The following is a 7,037-nucleotide window of genomic DNA, read 5'->3' as shown; positions in this document are numbered from 1 at the left end:
ATGAAAGAATAATGATGTGGAAGAAGCCTGGATCTCTAACCATCATCTGATTCCATAAGAAATGCCAATCCTTTGATCCTACCACCATTTTCCTGTTCTCCACTCCTTTGATGAGGACCTTCTCCTTTTACCCAGGTTCAATGCTATGGCCAACTATTATACTTCTGCTCATGACTCTCCTATCTGTTTCTCTCTCTCTTTTTTTTTTTTTTTGGACTCAGCAAAACTGCCACCTAAATTAAATCCAACTCTCTTTCTATTCTGCACCTGCACCCATACGAGTGAACAGGACTGGAGACAAGTATCAAACCATACTGATTTGTCTCACTTGACCATAAACTTCAAGTTGGCCATATTGCTACTTGGCAATTATATTAAACTTCTTTGCGTTCTTATTCCATTAATTTTCTCACTTTATTATGTGGATCTTTCACACCTTGTTCTCTCTCCTCGAATCTCTCCAGCTCTCAATTCTTGCAATGACTTTCCTACTGAGAAAAAGTAGGAGCAATCAAAAAAAGACTTCTTCAGATACTCACTACCTTATCACTTGCCAGCAGCTGCACTCACGTACTCTACCTTCCCTCCTATTATCGAATAGAAATTATCCCTCCCTCTATTTAAAGCTAGTCCCTCCACTTGTGCACTAGATATTATCCCATCCTGAACCACCTATATAAGATCTTTCCAGTAAGTCCACCCTGTAGAAGAAAGTAGGAGAAAATCTTTAGGACATAGGGTTGGTGAATCGTTCTTCAACCTCATACCAAAAGCAAAATCTATACATTTTAAAAAATGGATATAGCTGGGTACAGTGGCTCACACCTGTAATCCCAACACTTTGGGAGGGTGAGGTGGGTGGATCACCTGAGGTGGGGAGTTCGAGACCAGTCTGGCCAACATGGTGAAAACCCGGTCTCTACCAAAAATGCAAAAATTAGCTGGGTGTTGTGGCACACACCTGTAATCCTAGCTACTTGGGAGGCTGAGGCTGGAGAATAGCTTGAACCCAGGAGACAGAGGTTGCAGAGAGCCAAAATCACACCACTGCACTCTGGCCCAAGCAACAGAGTGAAACTCTGTCTCTAAATAAATAAATAAATAAATAAAAACTGGACTTCATCAAAATTAAAAACATTTGTTCTGCTACAGATCCTGTTAAGAGGATGAAAAGAGAAACTACAGATGGGAGAAAATATTTGTGAACTATGTATTGACAAAACTTATATCTGGAATATATAAAGAACTCTCAAAATGTAACAAGAAAAAAAATCAAATATTGCCATTTAGAAACTGGGCAAAAGATACAAGACATTTAACTGAATGGAATATACAGATGGCATACAGGCACATGAAAAGGTTTTCAACATTATTAGCCATTAGAGGAATATAAGTTAAGACCATGATGAGACATCACTACACACTATTTATTTTACTCTACCTTCAAAGTAAAACTAGAATATGACCACTTCTCACTCTATTGCTAGCACACAGGTCCATGCTACTATCATCTCTTGCCTGAAATGCTGCAAGTCTTTTAATATGTCTCCCAACATTCATCCTTACCCACTTATAGCATATTCTCAATACAGCTGCCACAGTAGTCTTTTTAAAAATATAAGGCAATTCATTTCACTCCCTTGCTCAATACCCTCCAGTGGGTCCTAGCATCAGAGTTGATCTCTTACATCTGCTATTACTTTTTTCTTCCTCTCTCTGTTGTTTTCTTAAACATGCCAGGCAAGTTTTCAGGTTAGGGCCTTTGCATGGATTGTTCTCTCTACCTAGAATACATTTCCCCCATATCAACATGGCTAACACCCTCCATTCTTTAAGTCTTTGATCAAATGTCACCTTTCCAGTGAGGCTTTCCTTGACATATATATCAGTCAATATCTTGTAAGGAAAACAGAAACTGCTTTAGATATTTCAGAGGACATCTAATTTAGGACAATTGTTTAAACAGGTGATGGCATTTCTGAGGAACTAAACAAGGAAGAGCATGAGGCAACTCAAATATTAGAATCAGCAACATCTGCTATCACCCCAAGCGCTGATACACCACAGAGAAAACTGGTGTTACCAGAGCTCTAAAGCTGGGGTAGCCAATGGGATTTGAAGCCACAGCAAGGGCTGCTTAGCAGGAGTTGGGATCAGGGAAGGAGATGCTGTCTAACAGGAACTAAAATCATGGGGAAAACAATGCAACCACTGACAAGGATAACCCCACCCCAAGCAGGATAAGTAACCCCAATTTACTCTCCAATCTGCCAGTGCCTCCCATTAGCTAATGCAACTAGAAGCCAGAAGTCAAGAGAACTCAGGGGAAGTTGTATCTTATAAATGGCAGAACAGGGAAAGGCAGGGAAGGAATCCGATAGCAAACTGGCAGAAATCCAACAAACCACCTTATCCAGAATTGTAAGCTCCCAATCTTCACACCTACCACTTACTACCAAACCCCTTACTCTGCTCCACTTTCTTATCTATCAGGACTCATAGTTGTAAGCAACAGAAACCTACTGTGGTTATAAAAAGAAAGTTATCCAAGATTCCAAATAGCTCAGTCAGTGGAGCATCAGTAAAGGAAGTTACCGAAAACATACTGAGTGGGAAATCGAATCACAAGAGGTCTGAAGAACTGAGCTAAATTTTAAAAGGGCAGTAACAAATGAGCTAGGCAGAAAGCAGGACCAAAGCCAAATTATGCCACAAAAGGTAGTTCAGTGAGGACTCTAGTGTTGTGTTAAATACAGGATGCACAGCTTCCTAGATGCCATATCTGGAACCAAGACCATTGCTGTCCATGAAAACTATGCCTGCTGCCACAACTACTGCCACCTATCTCCACAGTGGATCCTTCACTGCCCTGGACACCCAGTGGCTCCCTCTCCAAAATCCAAGGCAAATATATCTCAATGCCTGAATCTGGGTCACATGCTTATATCTTAGCTGCACAGGAGATGGGAAAGGGGATGGGTCATTTTCAGGTTTCTTGGTAAGAAGCAGTCTCTACCTCTTGTCAATATCCATAAGATGGTACTTTCCCAAACCTACGAATGGGATTTACATGCAGGGCAGTCAAAAAAAATTACAAATGTTCACTGCATCCTTGTATGTACCCAAAATGCTATCACTTTTCTCTCTTGGATATCCTCTATGAAATCTTATTTTTTTAGAAAATTCCAACGCCAATATATATATCCAATATATATATTGTCTCAAATATATATATATATATATTTGAGACAGAGTCTTGCTCTGTCAACCAGGTGGGAGTGTAGTGGCACGATCTTGGTTCACTGAAATCTCTGCCTTCCAGGTTCAAGTGATTCTCCTGCCTCAGCCTCCTGAGTAACTGGGATTACAGGCATGTGCCACCATGCCCAGCTAATTTTTGTGTTTTTGGTACAGACGGGGTTTCACATGCTGGCGAGGTTGGTCTCAAATTCATGACCTCAAGTGATCTGCCCACCTCGGCCTCCCAAAGTGCTGGGATTACAGGCATGAGCCACCGCACTCGGCTGGCACTATTTTTTAAAAAAACTAGTATTATATACCTACTATGCCCTGGACATAATAAGGGCTTTACATATTTTATTTGATCTTTAATAATATACTCAGGGATTTACATATTTTATTCTATTTTAATTTTTAATCACGTAGTGAGGGCTTTACATATTTTATTTAATCTTTAATCATCTCTAAAATGTAAGTATAAATATTTTCTTTGTGTTGCAAATGAGAATATTGAACTGCACAAAAGATAAAATGACTCACCCAAGCTGGATACTTCCAGAAAGCAAAAAAGACAAGATATGAAACCCAGTCCACCAGAATCCAGTATATGAATTTTTAACCATATGAGAGACACACTTCTTTAAAAACAAAGAGCGTGTGTGTGTGTGTGTGTGTATACAAATAAGAAACAAGAATGGCAAATGTTGATAATTATTGAAGCTTTTGATGAATATATAGGTATTAATTATACTTTTTTTTATTAACACACGCATACATATACGCATATCTTCTTCAAACTTGTTTTTCTCCTGGAGTATTTCAAAACAAATCTTGGTCATATATTTTACCCATTGATCAGCAGAAGCTTACGAAATTCACACTAGGATCTTGCCATTAAAATGACTTAGTTTTGCTCAATTCCTACATAGTAGTTTCCCAATGCCAAAATCCTATGGAACTAGAATCAAATTGGTTCATCTTGGGTCAAATTTCCACCCCTGTCAATCAGCAGGACTGGTGGTAGCACTGATTAGATATGGCTGCCGAAGCCCATCCCTTCAGAAGAGACCAATGCTAAAGGAAAGTGTATGTGCCAAGTAAATACCCCAACTTTTGCCTAAGAGGTTTTTATGTTGCTCTTGAACCCCTAAAAGAAAAAAAAACTTTAAAATGTTTGTTGACAGTGAACATAATTGGGTTAATTTATTATAAATAAGACTGATGTTACACCTATAGTAATTTGTGACTTAGGTAGCATTCGTCTCTGGTACATTTGATTTCCTTGTATTAGTTAACAATTGCTTTAACAAATAAACTCTAAATTCTCAGTGACTCATCACAATAAAAATTTATTTCTCTGGCGGCCAGGTGCTATGGCTCTCACCTGAAATCCCAGCACTTTGGGAGGCAAAGATAGTCGGATCACTTGAGGCCAGGAGTTCAAGCCAGCCAGCCTGGCAAACATGGCGAAACCCCCTCTCTACTAAAAATACAAAAACTAGCCAGACATGGTGGCAGGTGCCTGTAGCCCCAGTTACTCAGGAGGCTGAGGCCTGAGAATCGCTTAAACCCAAGAGGAGGAGTTTGCAGTGAGCCGAGATTGTTCCACTGTACTCCAGCCTGGGTGACAGCGAGACTCTGTCTCAAAAAAATAAAAAAAATATTTCTTACATGTCAGTAGAGTTGAGGGTATTCCCTATCAGGCCAGAAAACTAGGCTCCATCCTTCTCCAGGTCCTTGGAGATCTTTCCATTCAATAAGCCAAGGAGAAAAGATGCCATGCAGGTAGTGTGGAAAGTTTTTATGGATAAGACTTGGACATAGCATATATCACTTCTACTCATAGTCCATTAGTCAGAATTCAGTCATACAGTCACACATAACTGCAAGGTAATTCTGGGAAAAATAGCATATCTAGGTGCCTTGAAGGAAAAGGAAATGGACTTCGGTTAACACATAAAAGCCTCTGCCACAGCCTGCTCTTCTGATCACCCAACATCCTTTTACTCTTTTCTCCTTACATGCAGAAAACACTCACCCTCTTCCAAAGACAAACAAACCAAAGTTTAAAGCAGACACTGCATCTACACATTGTCCGTGTAGATGTGCCAAATTGTGGGCTACCATGATCCAGAAAAGGACAAGTTTTATGAACCCCCACTGCCATCCACATATTCACTCAAATTACAATGGTGGAATTGCAATACACATATCTATTTAGGAAGGAAAAGAATTAGAGATACCCAGCTCTCATTGATCTTTGCAATATTTACTTATTTATTTTAATTTTTTTTTTTTTTTGAGATGGAGTCTCGCTCTGTCGCCCACGCTAGGGTGCAGTGGTGTGATCTCGGCTCACTGCCATCTCCACCTCCTGGGTTCATGCCATTCTCCTGCCTCAGTCTCCTGAGTAGCTGGGACTACAGGCACCTGCCACCACACCCAGCTAATTTTTTTGTATTTTTAGTAGAGACGGGGTTTTACCATGTTGGCCAGGCTGGTCTTAAATTCCTGGCCTCAGGTAATCCACCCACCTGGAGTGACAGGCACAAGCCACCGTGCCCAGTCGATCTTTGCAATTTTGGAATTTTGCTGGGCAGGCATTATGAAGGTTCTGAACCTTAACCAGACCTTCATTCTCTTCTCTGGTAGGAAGTCCATTATCCATTGTTCTCTGTGGTTCCTAGATCCTGGCCTCTAGGAAGTATGTGCTTGTCTTATATCCTCCATAGATACACCCGAAGTGTGTCCCTCTTGGTTGTGGCCCATGTTTACTGCTTGCTGCTAGTGTGCAAGTTTGGGCTTGTGATTATATTTGTAGCAGGAAAAGCCACAGACAAAACCCCTCAGACACTGAGTTAAAGAAGGAAGGGGTTTATTTGGCCAAGAGCATCGGCAAGACCGCTGTCTCAAGAGCCAAGCTCCCTGAGTGATCAAATCCTGTCCCTTTTAAGGACTCACAACTCTAAGGGGGTCTGCATGAGAGGGTCGTGATTGATTGAGCAAGCAGGAGGTGCGTGACTGGGGGCTGCATGCACCAGTAATCAGAACGGAACAGAACAGGACAGGGATTTTTGCAATGCTTTTCCATACAATGTCTGGAATCTATAGATAACATAATCGGTTAGGTCAGGGGTCAATCTTTAACGACCAGGCCCAGGGTGCGGCGCCAGGCTGTCTGCCTGTGGATTTCATTTCTGCCTTTTAGTTTTTGCTTCTTCTTTCTTTGGAGGCAGAAATTGGGCATAAGACAACATGAGGGGTGGTCTCCTCCCTTATATTGACAATTCAATTCCTTCAGAATCATAGTAGATTTCTGATTTATGTGCTTTTCCATCAGTTCCATGTGTCAGTAACCATATCCAAAAGTCCTTAGACTTCAGGACTTCATAGCTTTCAGGCCTCTTTTTTTTTTTTTTTTTTTTTTTTTGAGATGGAATCTCACCTGTCACCCAGGCTTCGGTGCCGTGGTGTGATCTCGGCTCACTGCAAGCTCCGCCTCCCGGGTTCACGCCATTCTCCTGCTTCAGCCTCCTAAGTAGCTGGGACTACAGCTGCATGCCACCACACCCGGCTAATTTTTTGTATTTTTAGTAGAGGTGGGATTTCACCATGTTAGCCAGGATGATCTCAATCTCCTGACATCGTGATCCGTCTGCCTTGGCCTCCCAAAGTTCTGGGATTACAGGTGTGAGCCACCGTGCCCGGCCAGGCCTCATTTATTTCTTTACTTCTTTGACCCTTATGGTGAATAGTGATCCAGGTAAATACAGCTAAGAGATTCCTTGCGGGGCAGA

Source organism: Rhinopithecus bieti, unplaced genomic scaffold (genome assembly GCF_001698545.2).
Source record: "Rhinopithecus bieti isolate Rb0 unplaced genomic scaffold, ASM169854v2 scaffold_45119, whole genome shotgun sequence".
Taxonomy (NCBI): Eukaryota; Metazoa; Chordata; class Mammalia; order Primates; family Cercopithecidae; genus Rhinopithecus; species Rhinopithecus bieti.
The sequence above is the reverse complement of the archived record's forward strand: the minus strand, read 5'-3'. Positions refer to the sequence as shown.